Here is a 21493-nt window from a genome sequence, read left to right on the forward strand (position 1 = left end):
TAATTAGATTGGCAGCCTCAATAGCCCTAAGTAGTGAATCAGTTACTTTTAGTACTCCTTTTTTCTTCCTGTGGCCATTAATGAATACTCTCTCACCTGGTAACTTCTGTAGCTCTGTTAAAACATTTTTGGGAGGATAAGCAGCTTCTTCCTCCTCAGAGCATTAGGCTCTTTACTCTTCAGAAAGAGCCTCAAATCTGTTTTTAAGTTCATTTAGAATAGCTTCTCAACCAAAGGTGCAAAAGAAAATTATATCTGAAGGGGGACTTTTGGGAAAAACTTATGCTGACTCTGGACAACTGATCCTGGCTTGAAATACAACAAGAATCATACTTTAAGGCTGACACTTTTTTATGGGTTCTCCTTTTTTAGATTTCCCCGTGATTATTTTGAAGAAAATAGTGATAATACGAATTAACTATTCATTAATCTATTTGATATATTTTTCATGCACAAAAGATCTGGAGGAAGGTCTTGAGCATTATGGATAGATTCTCTAGAGACAGACAAAAGTAACAGAATGAGAAAGTATGGCTAGGTTGTGATCTGCATTGTTAGAGATAGAACCTAACTTAATGTGAGCATATCCATTGAAACATTAAAGAAATATTATGTCTTTAGAAGAGGAAGTATATAATCCAAAGGGATGGGTTTACTGGAATTTTTTTTGTTTCCATCCTTTGTTTGTTTGTTTATTTGGAGAGAGGGTGTTTGGCAGGAGGGAGGCTGGGAGAGAAAAGCTAAGCTTCAACAGAATTGAGAGTCTAGGTTGTGAGCTTGGCTGAAGGCAGCCAATTCTCTCTTTGGCTTTAAGACTTAATGAGGTAAGGAAGGGTTAAAAAAAACTAGTTTAAAAATTGGCAGACAAGATAACAGATCAAACATGACAATTCAAAGAGAAGAAAAACTACAAGGATGAAACAATTGGGCATTATGGTCCCTGAATGACAGGAAACAAAGCAGACAGCTCTCTCCACATGACAATGACCGTCATCCAGGGACAGACACCGAGGCTGAACATAGGAGTTCTTGCCCAAAGCATTGGGGATGGGTCTTTAGGGACTACATGACCAGTTATTGCACTATCCGTGCTCAGGCACTGTGCGGGGCTAATTAGTGCTTTTAATATGCAAATCAGAGCCTGAGCAGATTAAATCTAGGAAAAAAACCCAGCTGGTGAATATGTTATTTTAATTATTACTCTAAAGAAAATATGGACATGGCTTAAGATGATGGCAAGGCTGGCCAGCAAGAAATAGTTCTTGGATCAGGTTTTTCAGTCAATTTGAACCCAGGACTAAGAAGGGGGAGCAACATTGTTGAGGTACTCACGCTTTCCCCAAGTAATTACTGGTCATAGTGAAATTGGTCCAGGCCTTTTAACTGAAGAAGAGTCTACGTAGAGTTAGGTCAGAAAATGACTGCCATTGTGAATGTGAGAAGGTTCCACAGGTTATCCAAGAGGATGTCTTGGAACCCTTCAGGGCCATATTGTGTCACCTCAGAATGCTTTTCTTGCTCATATATTGTTTATCCGCCAGATTTAATGTATTTAAGTAGCTGGGAGAGTGGGAGGACAATGTCCTTTTTGCTCATTAAGGTACATTAATAAAAGTTGTCATGAGAAGTCCGCTGCAAACACATGAGTCAGACCGATATGGTCCATGCACCAAATAGTTACATCCCTGATCATGGTCCTCTTGAGATGCTTCTCCAGCCTTAAGACAAGATTGGAGACTTTCTTGCTGTCCTGTAGGTGGTGAGGAACTTCCCATCAATGCTATAAGCACTTCCCACACTACCAAATTGTCCATCTACACCTGAAGATTGTCAGCTATTGTTGCCTTGGGACAGTGCATTTTCAACAGATGTTGAATGAAGCTCTTTGGTAGTCACTTACACTTCTCTGCCTTCTTTTTGTGCTACCTTTCTATTTCATCTCTGTCATGTACTGACCAGGACTCACAGAAGTTTCTTTTGTAGTAGACAGGGATGTCTTCCTAACAAGAACTTCCATATTGAGAACTTTGTAGTAAGGCTTCTTGTCCAACGTCTGCTGAAGATGATATATTTTTAATCAATCCTTTAGTTAAGAAATGTAGCAAGGCTGTCTCCACATGCAGCACAGGGGTGTCATTGTGTGGCTTGAAGGGAAATATAATAAACATATCTAGCTTCTTCTCCCTCTCCCTCCCTCCCTTCTCCAAGGGAGACATATTAAATCCTGCCAGAAAGGCAGAGGCTTGGCCTCTCTGCTCTCCTCAGAGAGAGGAAGTACTGGGCTAGAATTATATCTATCTGTTCCCTTAAATATAACATAAGTCTAGGGGATGTAATTTCCAACTTCAAGATAAATTTCTGATTGCTGTTCATTAATGGGAAAACAGGACTCCAAACTTTATATCTAAGACTTGACTCTCTTCCCACCAAATACTAGTTCGACGATGAATACACATTGAAAATAGCAAAGAAACACATTATTCAAGTTGATAACAAAGCATAAATCAGAGGGAGTATACAGAGGAGAATATATACTGGGCAATAGAGTGAAAGCTCTCCCATTAAGAGTAAGGCAACTCAGTTCAATCAAGAGAGAAAACTAAATGTCACCCAAACGGGAAAATTCCCTGAAGTATCTAGGGCAGCAAGCTGGGAGTAGGGAATTGGAGAGTCCCAACTTTTTTCATGTCAGTTTCTTCCTAGAGTTTCTTTTTATCTGTTAAACAAACTGAAGTGGGGTTGACATCACTCATCTCTCTTGAAGCTGGAAGCCAGAGGTACCTGAAATGACTTCAGAGCCCAAAGGCAGTGAAGAGACCAGGGCTCTTATCTCTCCCATTCTTGCCAATTCTGTCCCTTTAGGTAGTTATGCATGGGCAATTGATTTCCACCAATGAGAAGAAAGTCCCAAACTAATGGACTTTGGGACTCAGGTTACACAAGTATTTTTTAATACTGCTGGGCACCAGGCACTATGCTAGGCAGTGGGGACACAAACACAGTAAATGAAACAATCCCCACTAGCAAAGAACTTACATTCTAATGGGAGAGTTGCACAACAAGTCCATATACAAGTGTATGCAGGATAAATATAAGTGAATAAATAAAAATATCCACAACTTAAATTCAAGGTAGTCTGGAGGGAGAGTGATAAGCAGTTGGGGGAATCAGGAGAGGCTTCATGCAGAAGGAGGTGCCTAAGCTGCATCTTAAAGGAAGAGAACACTCTGAAGCAGAGGTGAGGAGAAAGCACATTTCAGGAATGGACAAAGGCCAGTGTGAAGGCACAGAGATCGGAGATGGAGTGTTATATGTGAGGAACATGCAGCCTTCTCTGAGAGAAAAATAGGTTGGCTGGATCACAGAGTATGGGATGGGTAATGATGCCCAGTAAGGTTGGAGAGATAAGTTGAGTCCAGGTTGTATTAGGCTTCAAATGCTGAATAATAAATAAATAAATAAATGAATAAAGTTTATACTTTATCTTAGAATCAATATGAAGCCACTGGAGTTGATTGAGTACAGGAGTGATGTGGGTAGATGTGTGTCTTAAGAAAAATCGCTTTTGCAATGGTGTGTGGGATTGGACTGTAGCGGAGAGAGATGAGTGAGGGAGATCAGTTAGGAGGCTAATATAATAACCTGGGTGAGAAGTGATGAGGGCTTGAATTAAGGTGCTAACTGTGAGAGTGGAGAGAAGGGGATGGATGTAAGAGATGTAATGGTGGAAACAGCAAGATTTGGCAACTAGTTAGATATGTGGGGTGAAGGTGAGTAAGGGACATAGGACAGATTTGAAGTTTAGATCCCGAAAGGCTAGAAGGATTGTGGTGCCTTCAACAGAAATGAGAAGTTTTGAAAGAAGGGAGGATTTAGGGGGAAAATTATGAGCTTAGTTTTGGACAAGTTGAGTTTAATAGGTTTCTTAGATGTCCACTTTGAAATGTCAAATAAGCAATTGGCTATGTGGGATTGAAACTTAAGAGGAGACTGGGGCTGTATATATATATATATATATATATATATATATATATATATATATATATACCTGGGACTCATCTGCATAGAAATGATAATTAAACCCATGAGAGCTGATGAAGTCACCAAGAGAAAATAGAGAAGAATGTCTAAGACAGAATCTTGGGGAAATATACACAGCTGGAGTGGTATTGAAGATAAATCAACAAGGAAGACTGAGAAAGAGAGGTCAGATAATACTCTGCCTGTTAGTATCTTTCTAACTTTGTCATCAGTTATTTTTACCAGAAAATTTCAAATTCTTTTATTAATTTCTGGTCTTTGCTGTATTGTTATCATCATCATCATCATCAGAGTTAACTAAATCAAACTCTTCATGTCTAATGTTTCCTTCCTTCTCTGCTGACTACAATATACCCAAGTTTTCCTCATCTTTGGAAGCTGTAGATGTGTAGGGGGAGCTGACTTCTCAACATGTCCCTGGTTTCCAACTTGCCTCCTAGAGACTTCAGACATAGAATTTTCTCTGGAATGATATTGCTGTTTTTCTTTCTCTCTGAGAAAATTTATCTAGCTCCCATCAGAACTGCTCATTTATTCTTGTGTATTTTTCTGGTATAGTCTAATCTATCTAACTTCTCTAATTTCAGTTTGCTATGTTGTTTGGAGGAATTATTTTACTTGCCCTCTGCTATTTGTCATGGTCTTTTGTGTTACCAACATTTGGTGAGAAGGAACCCAGCCAGGGTGTGTAAGCATGAAGTTACCTTCACAACCAGTAAGTTAACCAAGGTCAGCAACCAGGAATGTGGCTTTTGTTGTGAACTTATTGTACTCCTAGAACAGCAATATTCAAGGGGGGGGGGCAGATAGCTATGTTAGTTCAGGAACCCCTCTCAGAAACTTGAGAAAAGAGCATCTTGGCTCATACTTCTCCCACTCTCCGTAAAGCAGGAATCGCAGCCTTCCTTGGAAAGAGGTGGGCCAGATTCCAAAGATAGCTCTCATCATCTCTCCACAAGCTGCATGTTTATACATTTATACAATCCATGTAGACTTACATATCTTAAACACACAGAGCTTACATTAAAAAAACCCACTAATTCCCATTATGCATGAGTTACTATCTTACATCTGTCCTCCCCTTCTCAACTAAACTCCTTGAAAAGGGAGCAGAATCAATCAGAACAACAAAATTAGAAAGATGAACATCTTTGAAAGACATAAGAACTCTAATAAGTGCAATGATCAGTCGGGGTTCCAGAGGACTGACGATGAGCTGGACTACCTGTCTCCTAACAAAAAAAGACCAGATAGTTTAACTTAACTGTCAGTGTGCTAAACGTGAGATGATTGGGAGGTGGTTAGAATGTACATACTATTAGAGAAACTGAATCTTGTAAATTCTGCCATTCTTGACATAAAGGAAACTAGGAGGCGATGGTTTGGCTATGGAAAATGTGGGAATTTTTGACAGTTTTCCTTGTCTGTGAATATTTGTTGCAAGGTGTTTGTTTTTCTTTTCTTTCAAACTCAAAGTGAGAGGGAGAAAGAGAAAATAGATGATTATTCATTGAAAAATACAATAAAATTTAAAAGAGATCCTGTGCAACATAGTGCCTTTAAATCCAAATTAAAAATTTTTTTAGTAAGTGTATGCTGTATGCTGAGGACTAGTGTGTAAACAAATACATGTGAATCATTTTCCTTGCCTTCAAGAAGCTTAACATCTAGTACAGGAATGAGCTACCAACAGATAGTTATATTACACACTGTTGTATGATTCTCAAACCTATATATCCATCCCTAATCTTCTGGAGTTGGTGCCCATTTGTCTTCCTGGCTCTGTGAATCTATTAAGGTGGAAATAGGAGGTGACTCCAATGGAGACAGTTGCAAGGGATGTATTGTCTTCCGTAAAGATCCAGTTTTCAGGACATAGATAGAGAAGACTGTTAATAAATGTGTTGTTTTGAGTGGAAATCTATGTAATACTATCTAAAAGATTCCATTCCATTTTAGTTCAATAAGCACTTTGTTAAACACTTCTCCCTAAATGCGTTCAGTTCTGAGGGAGGTGCAAGGATAAATGATACCAATCCTTCAGTAAAAGAATTTGCAGTTGAATGAGAGGGAAGTAAGCAGCATACATAAACAAATACAATATAAAATTTGGCGTGTTAAACTGTATGAGAGGTACTAAGTATCTTGAATGTTCATAGAAGGGAATTATTAAGCATTTTATATCCCTGTTGGGCATAGGAACCACAGTTTCTTCACTGACTTCAGGTTCACATAGGTATGTGCAGGAGTGTCAGCAGAGTCCTAGATAAAGCTGGCACCGGCCCCAAATCTGATTCTGCAAACCTGTCACCTGACTTTTTGCATGTGTTTTACTTTTATAGGAAATGACAAAACGAAACTTAGAGATCAAAGTGTGTCATATCTCTAGTCACATACAGAGGGACCTGAACTCCACTTTCTTGGGTAGAGGAACAAAATAATGGAAAACAAATGAAAAATTCATTCTACTCGACCAGCTTTGCCTGGAGGCAGCAGGGGGAGGGGGTGGGGATTGAGAATTGGGGATTGAGAAGGGGCTAGAGAAAGAGAGAAGGGAGCAGGAGGAACCAAAGCACAGAGGGATTGAAGGGACCTTGTTGAAAGGGGGGACAAAGTCTCCTTCAGGTAGAGGATCTATGGTTTCCTGGGAAACTCTTGGGCAAAGGAGATGAATAAATGAACTTTCTAGACCTTGTCCACTCACCCTCCAATGAAATCCACTTATCTTAAGGCAAGCTGTCTGTAAGGTGCTGACAATCAGAAGTTAAAAATGAAACTGGCTTTTGAAGAGCCTTCTTCCCTTCCTCCCTCCCCCTCCCCACCCCCCCAAAAGAGAGAAAGGACATATGTATGTCCCAAGGGCTTCTCACATTATTCAAGCCTTCCAACCTGCCTGGGGGAATTCTAAGCAGCCTTCCTTTCTCCCATCCCCCACTTGGGCTGAGTTTTTTTTTTTTTTTAACTGCCAGTGAAGGGACATTTTCAATTGTCCTATTGCAGAAGCTCAGGAAAGGAACCGGGAAGTAGCTTTTTATCTCTCTCTTCTTTTATCTCTCTTTTCACCTCCACATCAGCTGACAGTGTTTCCAATAGCCAATTACTAGGATCTGTGAGTGTCATGGCAAATGACAATGTATGCTGTTAGACCAAGTCTGCGTTGATGCTGTAGGAATCTTGGAGTCAGAGGCCTCTTGACTTTAGGTCCCTGGAATGAATGAGTCCAGCCTTGTGGAAGTGTCATTATTATACTGGTCACTTTTCCAAAGTTAGATTTTAGAGCTGAAAGGGACCTTGGAGATTATCTCATTTTTCAGAGGACAAAACTGAAGCCCAAAGAGGGAAAATTATTTGCCTCAGCCTATGCAAGGAAGCAAGTGGCAAAACTCAGACTAGGCTCCACGTTTCCTGACTCCCTGTCCAGTGGTTTTTCTCACTATGTATGTCATGCTCATTTTTACAATTTTCAAAAATGTATGGATTAATGCTTCCACAGAGTCCCACTTAGATGCCTCCTAGTAGTATGGAAGTGATACTGTATTCCTGAAGTCTATTCCAACAGTGTGAAGACTTGGGCAGGTTCCACCATTTTGGGAAAGGCTTTGAGTCCAGTTACAGCAACAGGATGTCTCCTTTCTGTTGGCTGAGTAGTGAGATGCTCATCACCATGCATCATCGCCACTTGGCAATGAATTCTGTAGCAATGACAACCCATGAAACAAAGAAAAATAAAAAAGAACCCCTAGTTTTGTCTGGCTCCCTTCTTAACAATAACGATGAAAGCTCCCATTTACATAGCACTTTAAGGTTTGCAAAGTCTTATGTAAAGGCTTCTCTCTCAACCTTGTATGTGTTCTTATCTCCGTTTTACAGAGGAAGAAACTGAGGCTGACTTGCCTAGGGTCATATACATTTAGTAAATGTCTGAGGCAAGATTTGAACTCAGGCTTTCTCTCACTCCAAGTCCAGTGCTCTCTCTCCTATATCACCTAGCTGTGACCGTAACTGTAGCATAAATACTCCAATTATGATAGTAGGATAGCATGAAAAGGGGCTGTGGATAAGAATCTGATAATGTTTAAACCAAATTGTTGTTGTGTTTGTCCTTCATTTTCGAAGAGGACCATGACATCAGGGAAATGATGACATGACTTGAAGTTGACTTTGATTTGAGTGAGGGAGGGCTGTGCAAGGTCACCAGCCTCGCTGTCTCCTCCAGAGTCATCTGGGTCCAGTGGCCAGATATTCACCAGGATGACTGGAGATGACCCAGGATGCAATGGGAGACCCTGGCCCTTTTAGGTTAAGGCCTTTTCATGTACTCACTTAGAGTAAGGTAATGCCCATTCAGTGAATAGGCCTCTTTAAGAAGTGATGGCCCCTTTAATTAGAAAAAAAGAAAAAAAATCAAGCTGGGAGGGTAAGACCCTCAGGGTTGCTGTTCCAAAGAGAAACAGTTACCATTGACATTCACTCTAAACCAGAAGGGCCCAAAATACAACTATTAAGTGGATCTTGGGCTGGGACCTATTGTGGTCCAATCTATGAGCTTCAGAGTGAACTGGGTTTAAGGTTTTGTGAAAGAAAGAAAGAAAGAAAGAAAGAAAGAAAGAAAGAAAGAAAGAAAGAAAGAAAGAGAAAGAAAGAAAGAAAGAAAGAGAGAAAGAAAGAAAGAAAGAGAGAAAGAAAGAAAGAGAGAAAGAAAGAAAGAAAGAGAGAAAGAAAGAAAGAAAGAAAGAAAGAAAGAGAGAAAGAGAGAAAGAGGAGAGGAGGAGAGGAGGAGAGGAGGAGAGGAGAGAAGGAGAGGAGAGAAAGAAAGAAAGAGAGGGAGGGAGGAAGGAAGGAAGGAAGGAAGGAAGAAAGGAAGAAAGGAAAAGAGAAAGAAAGAAGGAAGGAATGAAAAAGAAAGAAAAAGAAAGGAAGGAAGGAAGGAAGGAAGGAAGAAAGAAAGAAAGGAAGAAAGAAAGAAAGATCTAGATCTAGCCAGTAAACCCCAAGTTAAGTGGGCATCAAAATTTACCTTCCTTTGGAGAGAAGCAGGAGAGGGAGAGAGGGAGGGAGAGGGAAATGACAAGCTGAGTTACCCAACTAGCTAGGTCCCCTTTCAGGCAGACCAGATAGTTTAACTTAACTTAACTGTCAGTACACTAAATGTGAGATGTTTGGGAGTGGTGAAAGTGGACATACTACTAGAGAAACTGGATCTTGTTAATCCTGCCATTCTTGATATAAATGAAACTAGAAAAAGCAAAATTGAATTATGGTTAGAGATGCTCCTTGGAGTGGAAAATAAAGGAATTGGTAAAGTTGGTTTTAACATGTATCCAAAGGCAACAAGAAATAAAATTTCGTGAAATGTTTGGTCACCTCATATTGCATTACTAGAGTATATATTTTTGCAAAAAGAGGCAATTCACGTAAGAGAGTGGTAGCTATGGAAGGTGCTTTCATCCAGAAAATCACGGGGATGGTGAACAGAATAATAGGGCAACTGGTTCATTTGCCTTTTGCTTGAGCATTGGTAGTATGAGTTGTGGCTGTAGAGCAAAAGATGGTCTAGGTGGAGAAGCATGGTCAAGCCTGGAAGTGGCTATGTATAGTAGGCTCTTGTTAGTAAGGACAGCATAGTCCCAGGGCAGATGTTCTGGTTTGGAAGATGTAGCCGCAGTGACAGGGCCAAAGATGGTCGAGTTGAAGAAGTATGTTTGGGCTTGGGACTGAATTGCCCAAAATAGTGACAATGAAATCACAGGTATGAGTAAAAACAAAACAAAAACAAAACAACACACCCTGAAACAAGCAAGCAAAACTTTTTAGTACTTGATGACTTCAACATAAGAGTGGCACAGGGGAAGACAGCAAGCTGCATGTCAGAAAATGTTCAAGAATAAGAAAAGTCAAAGGCTTGTAGAACATGCAGATTATAAACTTCTTTAGTGAACTTCATTTAAGAAAAGTTGGGAGGTACTGAATAATCTGGGCACTGAATAACATCACAAAATTTTTGATTGATTCTAGTTTAACATGAAGAAAACTATATATAGGAGTTATTTCTGAGTCATATGTCTCTGTATGATAAAGCCATTGACCCTTTGGCACAGAGAAGCTATATCAACACCAAATTAGGATAAAGAATACAAACGAGAAGATGTGGTATATAATTGAGTCAGCTCCAACCTAGTCCGCTTAAGCAGCTCTTGATGGAGAGAGAGGGGGGGAGTGGGGCGGGGGGGGGGGTGGGGAGAGAGAGAAAGAGAGAGAGAGAGAGAGAGGGAGAGAGAGAGACACAGACACAGACACACGCACACACACACAGACAGAGACAGAGAGAGGGAGGGAGGGAGAGAGATGCATAGAAGAATTGATATTAACACAGACTATTAAGATTTATTGAGGAAATTTAACTGATATGAATGAATCACCACAAAAATAATATAGAATTTATCTTAGCCATAAAATACTTGATTTCTTTGTCAAAAGGGGATACAGGGCAGCCAAGGCCAACACTGGTTTTGAATATAAACTTGCTCATAAAATCTTACAGAAGATGATAGTAGAAGATTGTAAGCACTCTCATCTCTTGTATGTGGCCTCTTCTCTCCTTTGACACTGCAGCCATCCTGATGTGTGCCTTTATCACCTCATGCCTTGACTATTACAATAGCCTGCTGGTTAGTTTCCTTAATTCATATCTTTCCTCACTCTAGTCCAGGGCTTGAGGCCTTGAGGCCGCATGTGGCCTTCTAGGGCCTTGGGTGCGGCCTTTTGACTGAGTCCAAGTTTTACAGGGTGAATCCTCTTATTGAGGGGATTTGTTCTGTGAAGTCTGGATTCAGTCGAAGGGCTGCACTTGAGCGCTAGAGTCTAGTCCATTCTCCACTCGGTTTTAAATTAATCTTCCTAAAGAACAGATTCCCCTTACTCATTAAACCTCAATGGATCCCTATCTTCTCCAGGATCAATTATAAAATCCTCTATTTTACATTCAAAATCCTTTATAACTTGACCTTCTATAATGGCAAGTAGGGTGGGACTTTTTGCTGTTTTTTGTTTTGGAGTGCTTCTCAGCACTAGGGCGATCAAGTGTCTTTGAGTCTTGCCTTTGTTTTAATCAAGAGTCTTTGATTGAACTGGGAGTCTTTGATCACCTGCTTAAGTCATGTGAAGGCCTAAGTCACATGGGTTTGAGTTGCATGGTTGTGACGCCCTCTGACCCAGAAGAAGTGTATGTATACTCTGAGGTTAGCATTTTCCTTGGGGCTCACTCATTTGAAGAGTGTTGGTGTGGAGACTCTGGGTATCCATTAAGGAGCCCCCTTCCCTCCCCTACCCAGCTTTGAAAACCCAGATGTTGGTGCTTCTCTCTCTGGTAGCTATGTATGTATTGCTATGGTCAGACAGAAATCTGTCTGTTGATCTGTCTATATTTTCTCTGTTTGTAATTTCTGTTTGTATTTGCTCTGAAGTTCAGGGTGCTGACTTTTTCCTCTGAACTAGTAAATGATATATGTATGTTTAATTAAAGTGAGATTGCAAACCCCTTAAAGTTTCTTTCCTCAGAAAAGCAGATCAAAGAACCTGTGCTAGTAGCCCTCCTGTGTGCTGCTGTTATTGGCCTTACACAGCCACAGTAGTAGCAAGTAGCACTGTGGTTACACCTTCTCCTATCTTTTCAATCCACTTACATTTTACTTCCTGCCACATACTCTATGATCCACTGACAACTGCCTCCTTGCTGTTCCTCTCATAAGACATTCTATTTCCAGACTCCAGCCTTTCACTACCTATTTTCCATGCCTAGGAGACTCCTTCCTCATCTCTACCTCCTAGTTTAGTTGGCTTCCTTCAAGTCTCATTTAAATTCCCATCTTTTATGAGAGGCTTTTCAAAGAGTCTGTTGTTGTGATTTTTAGGATATTTAATTTAAAAATAAACAATATATAATTATGGTGGTTTTGAAGGCTTTTTCTGCAATATTATGATGAAATGGCATTTATTATTTTTATTAGAGATATGCTTTCTTATGGTAACTGTTTTCTTAATGTTGAGCCATCCTCGAATTTGTGATATAAACCCAAGTTGATCAGTCCAGTTTAGTTCTTCTAGTCTCTTACAAGGCCCCATTTAAAAAAAGACTTGTGAGTGATTTGGTATGTGGGGCCCATCATGATAGCCATGTGAGGAATATGGGTTCTCCAGAAGTCAAAGAGTCTATTAAGTTTCTGAGCTTCCTTTTAGGACTTATAGAATATATTTGAGATCACCTGAGTTCTCCCCATGTGGTATATTCCTCAAAACTTAACTGAGTGGATAAGACCTTAAATTTTTTTAGACTTAATCTCCAATTCCTTGTCACTCATATACGCCACCATTTAATCTAGGTCTTTCACCACCATGGCCTCATCTAGTGCAATGAACATCATTATACCAATGCTCTCAGGACACTCTTTCAGGTGTCTGCTTGTCAAACTGTGGCACTATAAAGGAATAATTCTGAGGAAAGATAGGGAAGGCACACTACACTCCTTTCTGGCTAAAAGATGAATCACTTCTGACTAGTTTCAACCATAAAACTAGCAAAAAAAGACATTGACAAAATTAGTAACTTTATACTACTACCACCACCCCAAACCTAGGCTTCCTGGTCTACCAAGTTGAAAAGGTCAGGAATAGCTACTGTAGTTAGCATAACAACTTCATTTGGCTCCTATAAGTGGCCAGTTCCCATCTACTTTCTTCAGTAGCCATACAGACTATTATAAGGAGAATTTGTATCCCCAAACTACTCCAGTTTCTTTCATCTCCCTTGCTGGAGATGGGAAGTGGGAGATAATCTGTTAGTGGAGATGAATGTGGGAGGTGGGAAGGGGAAGATATTTACCCTTTCCTACCTTCCACACTATAAATTTGATATTAGCTAACAATAGTTATATGGAATGGCTCAGGCAACCCTAAGGGCTTCTATTTAGCCCTGACCACAATAGCCAGCACAAAAGCTACTGTAAACACCTGCGCAGGTACTGACACCCAACGACTCATAATATCCATAATCCCAATGTACTCTTCCTGATTATTAACCACAACTGAGACCCAAAGAGGAGTCTTTCACACACTTTGGCCTGAGCAAAAGTTCCCCTTCCCTTGGTGATCTTTCTTCCAAAACTTCTCATGGAACTTGGAGTACCCCTATGGACCCATGGAAGTCCTCACTCTCTGATACCCTGTGAAGGAAATCATTCCACAAGAGTGAGGATACTGGTGATGGCAATGAGATAGGCCCAAGGCTCTCTTCATGCTGGCACTGATTCCCAATCCTCGACTTCACTGCTGATTTTAAACTCTTCCTTTGTGGCCTTCATTTCAGTAGGGTCAGAGATCATGCTTCCTACCTGTAGCCCACCAGTCCCTGACCCCATTACTGTTGCCCTATTTGCCTGTGTAATTACTAGATCCATAAACCACTCTTCTGCTTTTAAGGCATTGTCCTTCAAAAGAAAAAAAGAAACAAAAAACAACAAAATTTATTCACTTTTTAACTCTAAGTGCTAACTATGCAAATAAAATTTGTTTTCATTTCCCTTAGCATCGAAAGACACAGTTTAAAAAGACCAATAATAGAAGCTGAGATGGTTAATTTTCCTATACTTTTATTCTCCCCTTCAGTACTTTTTACTGTCTCTGGGATACTTACTCCACTGGATACCTCTTGCCAAGCTGACATTGAACCATTAACAACTAACTTCATTGAGGGTTGTCACTCAGCAAATTCTGAATCCTTCCAAAATAGGGGGTCAGGGAAAGCTTCCTAGTGAATGTTGTCTAGGTGGCACAGCAGAAGGAAGACCAGGGCTTAGTCAGAGAGGAAACGAATGCATTTCAGGTGTGGCAGATGATTTGCAAATGCAGAGAAGCGGGAGAGTATGTGGATCACTGTCATGGAAGTCAGAAGAGGAAAAAACAGTCAGGGAGGAATGAACAGTTGATAGTGTCAAAAGGTGCCAAAAAGTGAAGAAGGATAAGGACTAAGAGAAGGCCTTTTGACTTTTTTAAAAGCTGGACTGTGATTTCATTGGTATAGGGAACCAGTGGAGGCCTTTCTCCGAAATCTTCCCTTTCCTCTTAGCTAAAACACCACTTTGTGCCTCTCTAATACTTTCATCATGTAACATGTATTCCACTTTTTTTGTATTTTTGTCTTGTTCTGTATTGAACTCTCACTGAGGAAAATCCATCAATGCAGACGACCAACTTATTTCCACTATATAGTATCTGAGAGTTTCCTGAAGGTGACTGAGAGATTAAAGTGACTTTCCCAGGATTGACCAGCCAGTATATGTCAGTGGTAGGACTTGAATCCAATCTTTCCTAATTTTGAAGCTGGCTCAGTAGCCACTGCACTATATTGTCTCCAGTCAGAAGTCATTGATATGTTTTTGGGAGAGAATTTTCAATAGAATGGTGGGATCAGAAGACAGATTGCAATGGTTTAAGAAATGAGAAAATGGAAGTAGCGAGGGTAGATAAAAAGAGTAGTGAGTGTAGATGAAAAGGAGGAGAGACATCAGCTGGTAGTTTGAGGGGATAGCAAGGCCATGTGAAGGATATTTTTTTAGGATGAAGAAGACCTGAGCACATTTATAGGCAGTGGGGAAGAAGTCATATTGGAAGAGATTGAAAAAAAGAGTGAAATTGATGGTTCTAGCTTGAGACTAATGAATGTCTCCTGTCAGTTGGGCAGGCTGTGCTGGCCTTAGGGCAGTCACCAAATCCGAAGGCCATTGACATCATGTGAACAGATTTTTTAAAAGACCTTTTTAAGACCAAGAAGTCGTGTTAATACAGCCAGAGGCCACTAGAAGGATGCACTAATGGAGACCTGACTTGAGTTTTGACATCAAGTCTTGAGAATAATGGCTTTTTTACCTTTTAGGGAAATAATTAGCCTAACCTACATAAGGTTGGGGTGAGGGAACTCTGGTAGATAGTGATCCTTTGACATGCTACCCTTTGGTTGCAAGGTTCTGAAGGAGTTCTAGATGATCTTGCACTAATCAAATGGCTTTAACTGCATAATTCTCATGTTATAGAGGAGAGAAGCCTGCCATGGCAGTACTTGGCAGGGGGGAGGGGAAAAGCCAAATTCAGTTAACTAAAAAGATAGCAGAAACAAAACAAAATAACAACAAAAAAAATAACAGTCCCTTGAAGGAGTTACCAAAAATACAGACGAGAATGAAGACCATAAATCCCAGGCTTTTCCTCCTTTCCTTGTATGGACTGGGTTACAGATACCAATGATGTGGTCAGTGTGGTGGGTGATGCTAAATCTTTGTAGCTCACAGTGAGTCTCCTGCTATAAAACAGAGAATGAACAAAAGCAGTGCCATGAACATCAGGGCCATAGTGCAGACGATGACATCTTTTGGCACAATCATTTATTCTTCACCATGAGTCAGGGTCATTTATAGTGAAGTAGCTAAGAAGTCATAGCCTTTTGTATGTAACTTGTCCTGGGAATTGAGTTGACACCAAGGCTCTCCTCATACCACTACCCACTCTGTTACCTGGTCCACCTACCAAAACCCTCCCTCCCTGGAAGCCCCATCAGAAAGACGATACCAAATCTTTTTGCTTTTAGAGAACCCTACTGAGGAGCTGCTTGCTCCCTTCTTCTGGGATTTGGATAAGGATGGCCCTTCATGTTCATCCAAGGGTTTAGAATTGCCACCAAATTATATAAGAGATCTCCTTCAGGTCAATTTACAGTTGCTATATTATGTAGAGACATTTTCACTTCCTCCATGTCATTAGAGAGTAGGTCACCTCCTAGTGATGTGGGAAGGAGTTGTCTGAATAATAACAGGGGAAAAGAGATCTGCCAATTGCTAGGGACCTGAGCTAATTTTAGATTAGCAAAGACATTGGAATCTAAATGATTCTAAGCAGGGTGTGTAACTATGAAGGACTGGAGAGAGTCAACTGGAACTGTGCTTAAAAGCAGTCCGATATAATCAGATAATCTCCATGGAGGTCAGAACTGAGAAACTATTGGGCTGGAGAGACCTCGTTCTTGCCAGAGTGGCCTTGATTTGTAACAGACACATCTCCCAGGAGGTGGGATGCCTAGCCACCATAGTCATGGACTTTATGACAAAGCTGTTGTTTCAAGAGCCCAGGTCACCATTGGCATCCTCATGAGGATGATACATGAGGTAGAAAATCCACCTCATGTGATATCAGCAAACCCATTCTCTGACCTACTTTGTGATAAAGTGGGTTCCCTGATGTGAAGCAATGGTGCAGGGAGGTGGGAAGGAGATAAGGAACGATGATATGTGCTGTAAGAACTTTGCTGGTGGCTGCCATGTTGGCAGACTTGACTGACAGTTATGCCATAATCTGAATAGGTAGCAACTGTAGTAAGGGGAAGTATCTTGCCATAAGAGGGGATCAAAGAGCCAATATTATGGATTTACCAGCCAGAGGCAGCTTAGAAAATCACATGAGATCATGCCACATTGGTTTTTCAGAAATGGGCTCTTTCATTGGCAAGAGGGACATAGTTGGGCAGAAGAAGCTTCCTTATCCTTGTTAAATAGATCATGTGGTCCTTTGCCCACCACTACATGGCATTATGGCTCCCATGTTCAGTTTGGTGATGGACTCACTCCTGAACCTCTGCTTTTCTTATAAGGGCATTAACCTGCTTATTCAGTTTATCTGTGAGTATGTGATGGGCACAAGTATGCCCCACAAACAACTATGTATGGTGAGAAGCTTCACTGAAATTCCTTCATTGGCCCTGATCTCCACAGGGAAGAATCCTTGATTGTTTAGTTCTTTCAGGGTTCTAGACCACTTACCTAGGAATGCAGCCACAGTGTTGATAAAGATCTTATCTGCCACATCCCTCAAAGGCTCTCATGTGTTAGCCATGTGGCTTGATGATCATTCACAGGGCTCTCGGGATCTTCCCTAGATTATCCCTTGTTACCCGATTAATAATTACTTAAGTCCAGTTTTATATGCATCTCACACAGAAGGTAAAGCAGTTAGTAAACTAGGTAAAATTGCATTTCTTAGGATCCAGGTTCTTGTAGGAAGGGACCTATTGAACTAGCAGAAGAAGCAAGATGTTGGGGCTTGGCCTCAGTCTGTGGGACTGACAACCTGTTAGTGAAGGGCACTAATAGCTGAGGGGCTTCAGTGAGCTTGATCTTGAATTTACCATTTCCACAGAGGATGCCTATGCCCTGCTCATCATGTTAATGGACCCATTTTGCAGCACACAACTTATAATAGGCAACTCTGGATGAAAGGTGGTGGTATGACCTTGCATAATTTACCTCCTAGCAACTAGGGGTTAGTAGCAGAAGAATAACTGCTTTTTTAAAAAAGCATTTATTATGCACCTACTATATGTCAGTGTAGGGGTGTAGGGTATGTTCAGGGAGGACTGGTACCTCTGGTGTGATGGCTACCGAGCCCTTTTCCGGGCTGCTTTCCACCTTTGGTATCTACCTGTTCCACCCAACTCTCACTTGTGGCTCTAAGAAGCTGTAGCATGTGCAGAGGCCACACCCCAGTAAACTGTTTTGGCAGACAGGCTAAACCAGGTTGAGGGTAACCAAGGGGTCTCACACTCATTGGTGAGTTAGGGGGGTGTCTACCCCAAGCATGTGAAGATTTCCCCTGGTGGAATGGGCAGATGAGAACAATCTGTTCCAGTGGCCATGAAGGCAGCTGAAGCAGGCAATGTGGAGCACTTAGAGCTTGGTTAGACATCAAAAACACCAAGGTCATTCACTGCATCTTGAGCCATCACCAGTTGTCTTGATTCTGTCCTGCCACTGGACTGTGATGACTCCGGAGGAGAGAGTGAAGCCCACGACTTTGTGCAACTCTGCCTCACTCAAATCCAATTTACACATGAATCAAAAGACATCACTTATACCATTTGACCATTATAACTATCTCAAAGTCCCATGGTGCCAGGCAAGTGACAAAGCAGCAGGTGCAGATATACTGGGAGCTGTAGTCACAATCCTGCATACATCATCCCAGGCTATAGGGTTGTTTCTCACTGGAAGCAGCAGTGGGATTCGGCAGCCCCCTGGGTGTCTGAGCAGCCTTTCAAGGATTGCACTGTTCCCTTCCTGGTGTGAGGAAGGGGCTAGAAAAGCTGCCCTAAAAATTGTCTGATTACCCAACCCTGGCCTGGTTACCATGGCAGGCAGGGAATCCCACTCTGTGGTCGAAACACACAAAAAATGTACAAAAGTGTCTGCAAAAACAATTCCACTCACCATTGGCACATGGAATGTGTGAACACTTATAGACAAAACAAAATCCAGTAGACCTGAAAGACGAAGAGCTCTTGTTGCAAGAGAACTCAGTAGGTATAGTATCCAAATAGCAGCCCTGAGTGAAACAAGGCTGGCAAATGAAGGCCAGCTTACCGAAGTCTGAGCTGGATACAAGTCTTTCTGGAGTGGCCTCAGTGAAGGGGAGCACTGTGATGCTGGCATAGATTTTGGAATCAAAACTAATCTATTCAACAAGCTTGTATGCCTGCCAAAAGGAGTGAACAACAGGCTCATGACAATGTGACTGCCTTTTGCAGGAAAACATCACGCCACCATTATGAGTGGCTGTGCTCCCACCATTTCAAACCCTGATGAGGTCAAAGAAAAATTTTATAAAGACCTGGAGACTCTTAGTATCACTGACCCAAAAGAGGACAAGGTTATAATTCTGGATGGCTTTAATGCTAGAGTAGGCTCAGACTAACAGACTTGGTGGAGAGTCCTAGGGAGGAATGGAGTTGGAAACAGCAGCAGAGATAGTTACTTACTACTGAAGAAGACTTGTGCATCTCATGACTTTCTCATCACCAACACTGTCTTCCATTTACCTAAATGCAATAAAACTTCACGGATGCACTCTCGCAGCAAACATTGGTATTCAATAGACTAAGTGATTGTAAGGAGGAGAGACAGACAGGATGTGAGAGTGATGAAGGCAATGTGTGGTGCAGAGTGCTGGACTGATCATAGACTTATCCTTTCCAAGCTAAATATTCACATTCAACCAAAGTGGTGCCCCCAAGGCAAAATTACTACCAGAAGAATTAATGCCAACAAATTAGAGCTCTTCTCTGAGTGAGAACAGTTTGTTGCTAACTTGGAGGAAAACTTGAGCCAGCACACAGTTGGTAACAGCGGTGCAGAAAAGGAGTGGGCAGATTAAGAGATTTGGTTTTTGCACTGCATTTGCTCATTTGGGTCAAAACATTCACAAACACCAAGATTGGTTTGATGAAAATGATGGGGAAATTCAGAAGCTGCTAAACGAAAAATGAGAACTCAACATGGTTTACAAACAGGAGAGTTCATCCATCTCTAAGAAGGCAGCACTGAATTCCATCAAAAGTAAAATACAAGCAAAGCTTAAAGAGATGCAGGATTCTTGGCTCAGTAAGAAGGCAGATGAAATTCAGTTTTATGCTGATAGTAATAATCCAAAGTGTTTTTATGATGCCCTGGAGGCTATTTATGGGTCAAAGACCTATAGTGCATCTTAACTACTCAGTGCTGACAGAGCCACATTTATTAGTGATAAGGACATGATCTTATAGAGATGGGCTGAACACTTCCATAGTGTTCTCAACAGACCATCATTAATCAATGCTGAGGCCATTGATCATTTACCTCAGGTTGAAGTCAATCCCTCCCTAGCCGAAGCCCCAACTGAAGAAGAGGTTTTGAATGCCATTAGGCTCCTTTCCTGTGGCAAAGAACCTGGTGCTGATTCTATTCCAGCTGAGATTTACAAGGTAGGAGGTCCATTGCTCTCACAAAAGCTAATTGAAATTTTCCAGGTTATATGGCAAGAGGAGGTTATCCCCCAGGAGTTCAAGGATGCCTCCACTGTCCATCTCTATAAAGGTAAAGGAAATAGATTGTCCTGTGACAATCACAGGAGTGATTGAGTTTCTCTCTTAGTTTCTCTCTTAGTCATTGCTGGCAAGATTCTTGCCAGAGTCCTCCTTTACAGGCTGATCCTTCACCTGAAAGATGGTCATCTACCTGAGAGCCAGCATGTGACTTCAGAAAGGGCTGAGGAACAGTTGACATGATGTTTGCTGCCTGACAATTCCAGGAGAAATGCCAGGAGCAGAACAGAGGTCTGTACACATTGTATGTAGATCTGACCAAGGCCTTTGATACCGTCAGTGGTGAGGGCTTATGGAAAATTATGTCAAAGTTTGATTGCCTGGAGAAGTTCGTCAGCATCGTATATCAATTTCTTGACGGCATGCCTGCCTGGGTTCTAGATAATGGACAATGCTCTTGTGCCTTCCTGATCACCAGTAGAGTGAAACAAGGCTGTGTGCTTGCCCCCATGCTTTTTAACATGATGTTTTCAGCCATGTTGTCAAATGTTTTCAATGAAGATGAACATGCCATGTAGGTCAGCTACCACACTGATGGTAAATTCTTCAACTTGGAAAGGCTACAAACCAAGACCAAAATGAAGGGAGTGTTGGTGCGCGATTTTCTGTTTGTGGGTGTTTGTGCACTCATTGCAGCCTCTGAAGCTGAGATGCAACAAAGTATGGATCTCAGTTGCTTGCACTAATTTTGGCCTAACAATTAACACCAGGAAAACACAGGTGCTCCATCAGCCAGCACCACACCATCCATATGCGGAACCATCAGTTACATTAAATGGAGAAGTTTTGAATGCTATGGATAAGTTCACTTACCTTGGTAGTGTACTTTCCAGGTATGTACAAATTGACAATGAGGTTGACACATGCATTGCCAGAGCTAGCTCAGTGTTTGGGAGGCTCCAAAGGAAAGTATAGGAGAGAAGAGGTATTAGGCTGACTACCAAACTGAAGGTCTACAGAGCTGTGGTGCTGACCTCATTGTTGTATGACTGTGAAACCAGGACAGTCTCCCAGCACCATGCCAGGAAACTGAACTGCTTCCATTTGAATTGTCTTAGGAAGATTCTGAAGATCATCTGGCAGGATGAGGTGCTAGACACTGAGGTCCTTACTTGAACTAAACTGCCAAGCATTCAGACTCTGCTTCAGAGAGTGCAACTCTGATGGGCTGGCCACTCACGTTGTTCAAATGCAAAACATACGCCTGCCAAAAAGACTATTTCATAGAGCTCTCACAGGGCAAGTGTCAGAAGAAGCGATACAAGGACACTCTCAAGGTCTCTCCAAAGAACTTTGCAATTGATTGTGTGACATGTGAGACACTGCACCTCAGAGAAGGTGCTGTGCTCTACAAGCAAAGCAGAATTGAAACAGCTCAAAGGAAATGCAGGACGTGCAAATTTAGAATATCCAGCCCAAATGTTCACATGGACTATTTGTGCCCAACCTGTGGTAGAACATTCTGAGCTTGTATTGGTCTGATCAGCCACAGTCGGACAC

The sequence above is a fragment of the Trichosurus vulpecula genome, chromosome 3 (assembly GCF_011100635.1).
Source record: "Trichosurus vulpecula isolate mTriVul1 chromosome 3, mTriVul1.pri, whole genome shotgun sequence".
Classification (NCBI taxonomy): Eukaryota; Metazoa; Chordata; class Mammalia; order Diprotodontia; family Phalangeridae; genus Trichosurus; species Trichosurus vulpecula.